The 12,064-nt window shown below is 41.0% G+C and overlaps 1 protein-coding gene across 1 annotated transcript in view; it reads left to right on the top strand.

Annotated features, from left to right (window-relative positions):
* nxph1 (neurexophilin 1) overlaps positions 1-12,064 on the top strand; it is a 35,023-nt gene that overhangs the window by 164 nt on the left and 22,795 nt on the right. The gene's annotated exons all lie outside the window — the stretch shown is intronic.

Here is a 12,064-nt window from a genome sequence, read left to right on the forward strand (position 1 = left end):
TGTTGAATATATCGTTTTTTTATTACTGTAAGACTTCTGCCGGTTCCAGTATGAGCGTTTCCAAATGTACTGCAGAGCGGCGCGGCTGTGACGGTTTTTTTTTTTTTACAGTATGATATAGTGAACAAAATGCCCAGTGTGGTTAGGATGAATTTATCACTCATACACCCACTTTGCCATAATTGTGTGACGCGCAAACTTGCACCGCGCGGGCCTGTACCCTGTGCGCAATCCCGCTGTGCGTAAAATCCAATAGATGGACCGTCTGTCTCCTTGTTTCACTGGAGGAAATTACGTTTGCGCTTGAGCGTATGGGCGAAAAACAGCTTGTGGGATCCACATTAGGGCTTTTTAAGAGTGGGAACACCTTGATGCTTCAAATCCAAATGCAGCGGTCACCAAACGGGACAGCAGCAGTCGGAGAACACGTCTCATGGGGGCGCCCTAACAAATAAAAAAAGATACTCCATATCAATATCACAGGCTGCCTGGACATTCACATTGATCTGAGCAAATAATTTTTTTCTTGATTGATAATCATTTTGGTGCAGAATTATGCTTAAAGAAATCAATCTACAGTAGGTTAAGTTGGATTCCTGTATCCCGACTTCTGCTGGAGCTTCTTATTTTAACTTGGAACTAGAAGTAAACTTCACCAGACAGGCTTTATGTTAAAAAAAAAAATCCTCATTATAGATATGATGTCAAATGAATTGTCTTTCCACATTTGTTCCAGTTCACTTCAGTCGTTAAGCCTCGACAGCTAAAACCCACGAGTTGGTTAAACAGCCTGAATCCACAGTTTGAGCTGTTTCTTCTTCTTCTTGTTCCTATAACCATAAAATCTCTTCAAAAAGTTACCAAAAACTACAGTTTCCATCTCACGGGCTGTGTTGATTTTTATGGTCGCTGTTTATTTTGCCTTATACTATTATTTATTATTTATTATAAGAAAAATGATGCTGACTTCACCTCTCTCCCTAACACACACACACACACACACACACACACACACACACACACACACACACACACACACACACACACAGGTAAAAGAAAAAAGAAAGAAAAATTGAATTCCTGCCAGCTTTAAAATTCACATTCAAGCAATTGTGCCTTTTCCTTCCCGCCATCAGAATAACGAATATCAGGCCTAAAAACTAGAAAAACACTCATTCTTACTCTTCCTTAATTCTCATTGAACACAGAAAAAAACAATGGTGAATGTAAGATTTTATTTTTTATTTGCTTGTTAGACTAGACTACTTTTCCTTTTATTTATAATTGATAAAAAAAAAAAAAAGCTTAATCAATTTTAATCTCCCTGCCAACAAACTTTAAACCCTGTAACAGTGATAAATGCCGATTTTGTTATTTTTTTTATTATAAAAATTCATTCCAATCCATTCAAATTTGCGCTCCAAATCTGAGTATTTGACACACTGAGATTTGAATAAATTGCCTTAATCTAACCCCGCATACTCCACATTTATTTATGGTAAACCACTGACGAGCCTTTTGTGGTAATATTGTAGCGAAAGTGCGCGTTATTTCACAGTTTAGTGCAAATATGATTGACTTAATTGACTTAATTCAACACCTATAGGCGCCACGTATTTCTTAGAACAGACGCACACAAGTGGAGGAGCTCTCCAAGGTGATGACAGCAGCCACACACCTTTTCATTAAAAACCATGCAGCCAAGCACTCTGCTTCAGGGAAAAATAGGGCCAAAAATAGGAATAATAAGAACCATAATCGTAATTTTAAAATGAATGACACGTTTGAGACTATAAAGTTTAAGGTCAAAGTTGTATTTTCCAGACTTTTCTTTGCTGCCATTCTGTCCACATTCTGGCATTTCTGCCTGAGGAAAATGATGAGGAAGTCCAATTTTTTTTTTCTTCCTCCTCTTTAATATTTTTTTTTACTGACATTTTAGCAGTCGCTTTACATCAAGCAGGGCATCCACCTCCAGCATCGCATTCATAAATCCACAGAAACATTTCGAAGGGGGAAATGTACAGTATATTTTTAAATAATTGCGTATCCTGACAGAAAATCCAACCGGCTTCCCAATAAATCCGAAATGAAAGTTGAATTGTATAGGCTGGGGAAGAGAGAGAGAGAGAAAAGAAACAAAAAAACAAGCCCACACCGCCTACAGTAAACCGAGATTATTTCGCAGCCTGTTAACTGTCATCCTTATCCACAGCGGCGGGGATTAGAGTTGAACTTTGATGGTTTTATTTCGTGTTAAAGGCTCTTGTCTCTGCTTAAGCCTCTTGTCTGCGCGCCGCGGCTTGACCCCGATAACAACACAGGTAGAGAGCTGCAGCACGAGAGAGAGAGAGGCGCGCTCACCTACGGGTCCACTATTTAATTAACACGCCTATTATTACACGTGGACTGCCATTATCCGTTTGGAATTATGATTTTGTTCATATTTCATTTTTTTCCCATTACCTTTGAACTGTTTTGTTGTGCTGTTCTTGTTTTGTGCAGCCTCATAATGCTGTAATCCATACTTTTTAATCATGGATTCATACAATACATTCATATTGCTGTTATAAATGCGTTTTCTTACACTTTTCATTCATGCAGTGCATATATAATGCCGACATCCATATATTTCATCATACTTTTTAATAACATCTAAAATATTGCTGTTACCCATGCATTTCTTATACTTTTCATTCATACAGTACATATATAATGCCGTCATCCATATTTTTCCCTCATACTTTGCATTCATACATCCACAATGCTGCAATCCATACTTTTTCTTTTCATTCATGCATTCATAATGCTGTAATTAATACTTTAATACTAATTCATGCAATCTTGCTGCTAAAGGCCAGTGAATGTTGGGGGTCTAAGAGAGGGCCAACAAGCTGTCACTTGAAGAGGATAAATAGATGTTTTAACTGTTTCCTTGCATGATTTGGAAAATGTCACAACACTGGTTTGGACAGAAAGTGAGTCTCAGAAAAGTCACAGAGGGACATTTTGAAAGCAGAGATATTTCAGTTCTAAAATTCAAAACAGTCGGTAAATGGTTGTGCTTTCTGGTGATAATGCTGTAGTCGGTACTTTTCATTCATACATTCTACTTACCATGTTCTAATATTGAATTTGTCAGTTGGGTATGTTTGAATTCCCCCGTTTGCTCTATTTTTATTTACATCCTATTTTTCCTTGCTGTATCCCGTTACTCCTTGCTGCTGCAGCAACCCAATAAGGTGCAGAGGAGGGAAGCTGCACCTTATTTCATCTCATCTCATCTTGATCACCTCATAAGCTTGACTTTATTTGATTTGGGTCTTATTAGGCAAAGTTAGGCGACTGCCTTTGGCCCCAGCAGCCACAAAACACAAGGAAATCAAGTAATATAAGCTTATTTTTCATCAATTATAAAGAAATGTACTTGAAAACACCCCTCCTCTTGTTACATAAAAAAAAAAAAAAAAAATCTTCAGTCATGGCCAGCCTCTACCCCTCACTCAGTCAGTCTATAGTCAACTATTCCCCTTCACTTTTAGCACAATATTGCTCATCTGCCTTGCCATTGTACCAGTTGCTTCGAGAAATTAAAAAAGCGAAGCGAAGCTGCCCAAGTTGCACAGACAGACAAAAAAAGAGGAAAATAAAAGCTTTGTTGACAACTTTTCTTCATTGATGAATCAACTGCTGTTAGTGTTTGCTGCTAGCAATATTACCACTGCCTCCAAGCTCAAAGAGCTCTAGTGAAGCAAACGTTAGTTCCACTGCCAGCACCAACAGCAACAATGATCGTGAGCGTGCTGCCGTGCCAACTGATGCTCAGAGCCAGGAGCGAGTAAATATTAGAAATAGTGATAATAACGTTGAAGATGAGGAGGATGATGGCTGCGGGAGGAGATCGGTAATGTGTAGAAAGGATGTGATTGAAAAGGGTGAGGGGTGGGATTCAGGGGGCCCCCGTGCTTGACGTTGCCCAGGGCCCCCGAATCACCGAGTTCGCCCCTGCTGAGACTGTTGACATGCGTTCGACGACCGTAATCGGCGGGGGCGGCTCTCGTATCGGCTTCGGTGTACAGCGTTGTGTTTTGACTTGGAAGTGAGGTAGCAGGTCTGTCTGGTCGCCCCCACCCCCAGGGAAAAAGGCAGACGCAGTCATCCCACCGGCGTACAGTCATAACAGCCACATTAAAGCATGATTATCAAACAGGGAAATGGGGCCCGGGGTGTCGAGCAGCCGGCGCGGTGGGGAGGAAAGGAAAAGTCCCACAGAGATCGCTACAGCACAGCTCACGCAGCGTGAACTCGGCATCACCGTTTCTCCTGTATTTCTAACCCCCCTCCCCCCCTCTTCTCAATCCAGACACCTCTGAATTAACTCATAACAATAACACCAAAAAAAAGCAATATGTTTTCATTGAGCTGAAATTAAGAGCGGGGTCGGTATTTAATTAAGTTAAAGAAAAAGGCATTCACGTAAATGCACGCGTGCTGTGCACACACACACATACACACACACACACACACAGGCACGCATGCACAAACACATGTGTGTCTGTCAAGTGGGACTCGCTGAGTGGCCCTGTTATGTTCTTTTTCTCAGTCCTTGTTCAACCTTTGTACTACTTAGCTTTTAAAGCAGCATGGAGGTGTCACTTAAGTGCTATTCAAGTCTAGCGGGCGGAGAGAGCCGAGTACAAAAGGGCTGAGAGTTCAGACTGGGAGAACAGCAGCGCAATTCCCCTTTTTACCGTCCTGCTCCCCTTCAGCTCAGCCCAGTTATGGAGCTCCGTTATACGCGCTAACACGCACTCTCGCTCGGTGAGTCAGGCGCCTCTTAAGGTGTTTGGCAAGCGGTCGCCGGCTGCCACGATGCGTTCGCAGACGTCAGGGGTTCTCAGAGTGGAGGTCCAGGGGGTTCCACAGGTCCTTCAGTGCGTCCCAGGAGGCCTTGATCGAGCAGATTCCCCAGCAAAACGAGGAATAGTTTAATTTCACTGTAATTAAATTAGCTTGAAATGACTCAAATTAGAGAATGTATAAGAATGACTATTGTAGCCATAGGTTTCACTCTCACCACTATTATCTCCCCACAGACATTTCAACAATTCAATACTAAATCAACAACAACTGTTTCTCCCATATGGGTCTTTGGGACTAAATCATATCAAATACGATTCAAGCTGATGTGTGAAAAAACAAACTGAAAAAGCCTCCAAAACGTACTGAAGTAAAACACAAAATCTGATTTTTTTTTTTATCAGTTCCATAACTGAAATGGAATATTTAGAGATGAAACCATTGAGTAATATACCTCACTGAAAAAAAATATGCACTTGTGGATATCATTTTTACCCTATAGACTCATTCTGCTTGGCACATAAAGTCAAAATACTAAAACCTAAACTGAAACTGCATGAAATTAAAAACTAAAAGACGCATTTCTGAAGACAAAAACGATTTTAAACAAGGAAGTATATCTAAAATCTAACTCGAAACTGAAATCAAATTGAAAATCAAATTCGAATGTAAATGTCAACATACAAAAACATCATTTCAGCACTGAGTGGCACTTCAGCGGTGCTGACCTTTGACCCCCCTCTCGCAGCGCTGTTGTGCTTCCAGACAGGCAGATGGATGGCGCCCAACTTCTGAACTGACACCTCAAGGTGACTCTGTCTTGTTGCGCTGCTTTATGCCCCGTGAACTGTAACCTTTCTTATTATGGTAGTGAGTGCTGGGCCGCTTTATCAGCGCTGAGCCTCCCCAGACGGCGAGACGCTCCGAGAAAACACAGGGAAAACAACACTTGACCTTGGTTTGGGCCGTAAAGTCAATGATAATCGCACCTACTGTAGTGTTTGGAATCGCCCCTCTGGGCTTTCGGTTGTTTTTTCTTGACTGCATGGGTCATTGCTGGGCTGTTTACCCAAATCCAGAGGAAAAATCTGGTGTGGATTCTCAATCTTTCTTGGATCTTTTATGGAATTGGAAAGGAAACTGCCTCCAGTGCAAATACTCCCAAAACAACCACACAGTCTGACTTTGCTGGCATAGGAGACCTGAATGTCGTGTGTGTGTGTGTGCGTGTGTGTGTGTGGGTATGTTTGAGGTGGTAGGCGCCTGTGATTAATGACCACAGCCTCTATTCTCTCCTCCATGCACTGCTCCAGATTTTCAATCGTGCTCAGAGGTCAGAGGTCGGAGCCGGAGCTGACCGTCGAAGGGCGTTTGCTTCTCGGAAAATCCGGCTCCGCTCGCAACCCGGGTTTGATCCTGAGGGAAGCTCCCCCCCCCCCCCCCCTCCACACACACACACACACACACACACACACACACACTCGCCTCCCCGCGCATATAGCAATCCTTTTACGGCAAAGCGTGTGGCACCTTGATAGCGGCGCTTTGAAGAAGGCCTGGGGAAAAGCGTCTCTGAAGGCGGGAAGTGACTAGATAACCTCGTCCGACCTGCTTTGCATCTCCAGATACTCCAAACTTTCGCTCTGTGGTCGACTCGAGTCCGGCTTGTCGGAGCTCTCCAACGCTGAAAAGTGATATTTGCATTCAAAGAAAATGTGTTCAGCATTCGTTTTGATGGAGCTCAGTGGGTTTTTCAGGCCTGGCTGCATGTTATTTTTCACATGGCCTCCCCGTTTCTTTCTATGGTGCATTTGTGGCAGACATATAGTTAATGATCAGTTTATTAGTTATTGATCCGTTTATTTGAATGTGATCTCAGCTCTCTGGCTCTCTAGTTGATCAGCTGTCTTCATCTCTTCTATGGAGAATACAGTAACATTAGCAAACATAGCTTACAGCATATTACATCCACTCAGAATCACTGCTGGTGCAACAATGTGATTTATTCTAAACCTGAGTATACCTGAGTATGTGTTGTCTTATGATCATAAGAAGATTTAGCTATATACTATATATACTGCATATACACTACCAGTCAAAAGTCATTTTTCTTTATTTTTACTATTTTCCACATTTTAGAATAATAGTAAATACATCAAAACTATGAAATAACTCAAATGGAATGATTCAGTGACAAAAAAAGTGTTAAACAAATCAAAACTATCTTATATTTTAGATTCTTTAAAGTAGCCGCCCTTTGCCTTGATGGAAAGGCAAAGGCTTTGGAAAGAAATTCATACATAGGCATCAACTTCACTATTTATATTTGTCTAAGATCAAAATGGCTTTAAGAAAATGAATAACATAGTACACTCAATCAGGTGGGTCCAAACTTTTGACTGGCACTGTATATATATATATATATATATATATATATATATATATATATATATATACAGTGTCAGTATATATATATATATATATATGTTATGTTAACTAAGCTGCTATCATGGGTAAATTTGATCATTTACAGTTAGTTAACTTAACATTTCCTCCACATGCTTTAACAGGTTTGATGCAGATGTCATGTACCAGTTGGCCAGTTTCTGATGCAATGTTTATAGAGAGCCTACAGAATGTGTACTTTGTAATGGATGACATTTAAAATGTAGTGAAGTACAATACTTCAGTTAAAACATACTTAAGTAAAAGTGAAATTACTGACTTCATAAATGACACAAAAAAGCTACTCAATTACAGTAATGAGACTAAGTGGAATTTGTTACTTCTACCCTTGGCTTTGTATATAATGATTTTTAAAAGACCATGATGAAGTTTCTTGGTGTCCAGCAGGGATGGGATGATATATTGAAATTCAATATATCGCAATACAAAAATATCACAATACATATCGTGGGGCAGAAAAATGAATCGTGATATTAGCTCCATTTTATTCTGCTGTAGTAATCACAAATGAGACTCTTGACCATCACAATTTCACAAGCTCTCCATCCGAATTATATTATTGTCACTTTGTAATGACATTTTTAAATTGTTGTTTACATTCTAGTGAGTCAGTGCCATCACTAGAAAGATTTGTGGCTCAGAAATAAACATAATTCTGCAGTCATACTCATTGAACTTTTATTTATTACATCGTATCGTGGTTGTATTGAATCGTGAAGCCCATATCGCGTATTGAATTGTATCGGGAGATAAACATATCATCCCGTCCCTACTGCCCAGCTGTAAAGTGTCTCACTTCCAGTTGTCCTGGCTGAATTTAGTTCTTGGTTGAGATAAAAAAAAAAAAGAAAGAGGGTCAATACAACCAACATCGCCTGTGTTATGGCAGTGACTGGATATAAAGGCAATGCAGGGGAGTGCATTTGGAGTTGTATAGTGATGGATTGCCTCGCTTTCTAACCCGATGATGGGCTTGACTGACCAGTGAAACAGAGCAGGCCCGAGAACGTGGCGCTCCTGAGGGGGGAGGGAGGGGAGCGGGGGGGCGCAGGGGCAGGAGGGGGTGGAAACAGTGGAAATGGAGGAGGAGGAGGGGAGGAGGAGGAGGAGGAGGAGCGCGGCGACTGCTTCCGTCCACTGCACCGGCGGTGATGGATCTGCCGTCCCGAGCGCTGCATCCCGCTGCACGGTCCGACGGCCGCGGCGCCCGCCGACGGGAATTACCAGCCACGTCCATTATCTTTTCTAGTCTAGATCCTTTCCATCCTGTTAGGTTACGATGGCTGGCCACGCGAGCGCCGCCACCGCCGCTCCAGAGACACATACGGACAGGCTTAAAGAAAAATCCATGAGTGATGAGCATTCGTCTGAGCACTCTAAGCTACACCGTTCAGACCGATATATCGGTTCGCCAATACCAGACTACTATTAAAAATCGAATATCGGCCAGTTAGCGTCGTCCACCTCAATGTGTCAGTCTAACCCTAAATCTAACTCAACAGTCTGTAAAACCTGCAGTGAAACCTGCCTCACCCTGCCTGAAACCCATTTCATTAGTCTTTCAATGGAGAGTTTTAGTGTCCCATGATGGTCTAAATCCTGTTTCAGAGGCTTTTCCACCCTGACAAGAATACAATTCCTGGGGGAAACACTAAATACTTGCAACTTTTTGGGCACGAAAATGGTCAAATTTAAAGATGTTGAATATTGCCAGCAAATACTGAACCCCAATCAAAAACCCGTATCGGTTGACCCCTACTTTAGACAGGCCTGCTTGTCTGATAAAGAGTATCCATGTGCTGCATCCTTTTTGCTCTAGCCCCCCCCCTACAGTCTTCATATCAGAGCAAGCAAAATCCTAGCATTAAATCTTCAAAACAGCTATTCTCTTTGGCACCTACCGTATCGCATTTTGTCATACTTTGTAGTGCAAAGCTGGATGGGAGTGAGAGAAATGTGAAATGTGGAACAGAAGGGGGGGGGGTGAAGGGAAAGGGAAGGGAGGTGAGCGTGAGTGACTAAGTGTCTTTTATGCCTGGGCTGCTTTATGAGTACAGTATTCCAATTTGTCGTCGACACCCACATGTCTGTCAGTGCGGGTTGTTTGTGCTTTCGCTGTCACTCGAGGCAAACAAGCTGATATTATGCGGTGTAGAGTAGAGGCAGGCTGCAAATTGTCAACCCAGATGGTTTTTGAAGAGTAACAAGCGATAAAGTCAGTTAAGTTTAACCACAAACTGACAACCTTGTCTGGCGTGATTCCTCTCTCTTACTTGTAGTAGATTGTATGGAAGGTGGAAAGAGCAGCAGAGGGCAGTTTTTATGCTCAGAAGTGCAGCCGCTTCAGTCAAATATCAAATCGTTCTCAAGTCAGAGTAAGAATATGTCTATTGAAAGTTAAGGGATGGGAAGATATGCTTATCTCACAATACGATACGTGATACGTGATACGATACTATACAATACAATACGCGATACACGATTAAATACAACCATGATACGATGTAATAAATAAAAGTTCAGTGACAACAAAGTGTGACTGTGCAGAATTATGTTTATTTCTGAGACACAAATCTTTCTAGCGATGTCATTGGCTCGCTAGAATGTAAACAACAATTTAGAAATGTCATTACAAAGTGACAATAATATAATTCGGATGGAGAGCTTGTGAAATTGTGATGGTCAAGCATCTCATTTGTGATTACTACAGCAGAACAAAATGGAGCTAATATCACTATTCATTGTTCTGCACCACGATACGTATTGTCACATTTTTGTATCGCGATATATTGAATTTCAATATATCATCCCATCCCTAAAGTGAAGGTAAAGGAGTAGCTCATGAAAATATGTTATTAGGTTGCTTTCATGTGAACATTGTTAAGATTTTGTTCATATTTTCATATCGTATTCCTCAAAATTAGCAACATATCCTTGTTTGCGGATGGTTCCTTTTACCTCATCATCAAAGCTAAAGTAGTAAATCTCAAAATGACCATTTTACTCTAAATGTCAGATTGTACTTCGTACTCATGTACTTATGTCTTATGTCTGAAAATAAAACCTACCTAAGTAAACAAATTAGTAAATTCTTCAAAAAATCACTCAACTAGAAGCAAAATTACAGTTTTAAAAAGCACTGTAGAAAGTAGAGTCGCTACATAGTCATAAGTGCTTGCATTACACCTCTGCTGAAAATATATTCTCCTTTTGGTTTAAAATTGCTTTCCAACAGCTGAAGTGAATAATTACTCCTACTGAGTAAATGTCAGTTATTGAAATAAAAGAATGAGTTAATGCTCCAAAAATGACTCAAGTAGAAGCAAAATTACATAGTTTTTTCACTGCAAATACGTCCATCTTCAAGTCTCAAGTCTTCTAGTCAAGTCATTTAGTCTCATATTCAGCCTTCAAATCTTATTTTTCTTAAACCAAGAGACAAATTCTGCCAATGAGGTGAGATAACTGCACTTGTTTCCAATGCAGTTTCACATGTTTAATTGAATTTTCTTGAAACAAGTCAGATTAAGGCAGATCACTGCACTACTATCAAGAAAATGAAACTTGAATCTACAAAATTCTTGAAACCAGTTGAGTTGCATTGAAAAAAAGTGACATTATTGAACCTCATTGGCAGATTTTTTGACTTGTTTTAAGAAAATTAGGATTTTTAGGACTCAATAATAGATTAAATGTGTAAATAATAATAATAATAATAATAATAAAATGTAAATAAACTTGTTAAGATGGAGCCTTTTTGCAGTGTGTAGCTAAACAGTTATAACTAGTTACTTTCCACATCTGGTAAAAACATATGCTCCTTTTGGTCTAAAAGTGAGTACTTGCTGAAGTGAATAATTGCTATTATTGACTGATAACCTGTTCTTGGCTTTGGATGCGGTCCAGTAAACTTGTTTTGAATTGCTGTTATGCGTTTCTCTTAACGATAACTTAATTTTGCTGCCAACACACTTAAATCTTGCTTATCTTGTATTCGCTAATCGATACATTATAGGACAGACCTTTATGTCCTTTCTTACCATGTGGCAAAGTGAAGAGAAACCGATCCGCGACTGTGGGCCCGGGTGATGGAATAGACCAATCAGACTCCTTATCAGCTCCCCAACGCGGCAAATGACAGGGCCTCATTACTTACGCGGGCCCTGGAGATTTGCAGCCGTATCGATTTTCAGAATTACAATTATTTTTATTTTTTTGCGCCTGTCGATGGCGTCCCGTCACAACAGAGGGTCGAGAAAACAGCCGCGAGGAGTTTCCCGTCTCCGCGGAAGGGCCCCGGCAGACAGCTGTCAATCACGCGTCAGCGAGATGAGAGTCATCCTTTAGAGAGAGGCGTCGCACCGGTGAAAGGCAAGGAGGCTGCCTTCCATTCCCTCCCCCTTATCTCTCTTTCTCATTTACTCGTTCTCTCTGTCTCCTTGTCTGGTTATCGCTTGACTCTGACTTTCCATTCTGAACGCAGAGGCACTCCCTCTCAGACTCACATGAATAACTCTTCTTATCGGGGCTGACCCCGGACTTCGAGCGCTTCCCTTCCTGGGAATCAGATGTAGTCCACCTTATTGTTTGCCATTTTGTAGGTTTTTTTTCTTTTCTTCTTTTCTTATCATCCCAACGCCATCACTTCATGTTTTTACTTCAGGGTAGGGAAGATGAATTCCATTGCAGCTTGTTGTTCAAATACACAGTGTACACATGCCTGCATATTTCCCTGTTT

The sequence above is a fragment of the Centroberyx gerrardi genome, chromosome 19, assembly GCF_048128805.1.
Source record: "Centroberyx gerrardi isolate f3 chromosome 19, fCenGer3.hap1.cur.20231027, whole genome shotgun sequence".
NCBI classification, from domain to species: Eukaryota; Metazoa; Chordata; class Actinopteri; order Beryciformes; family Berycidae; genus Centroberyx; species Centroberyx gerrardi.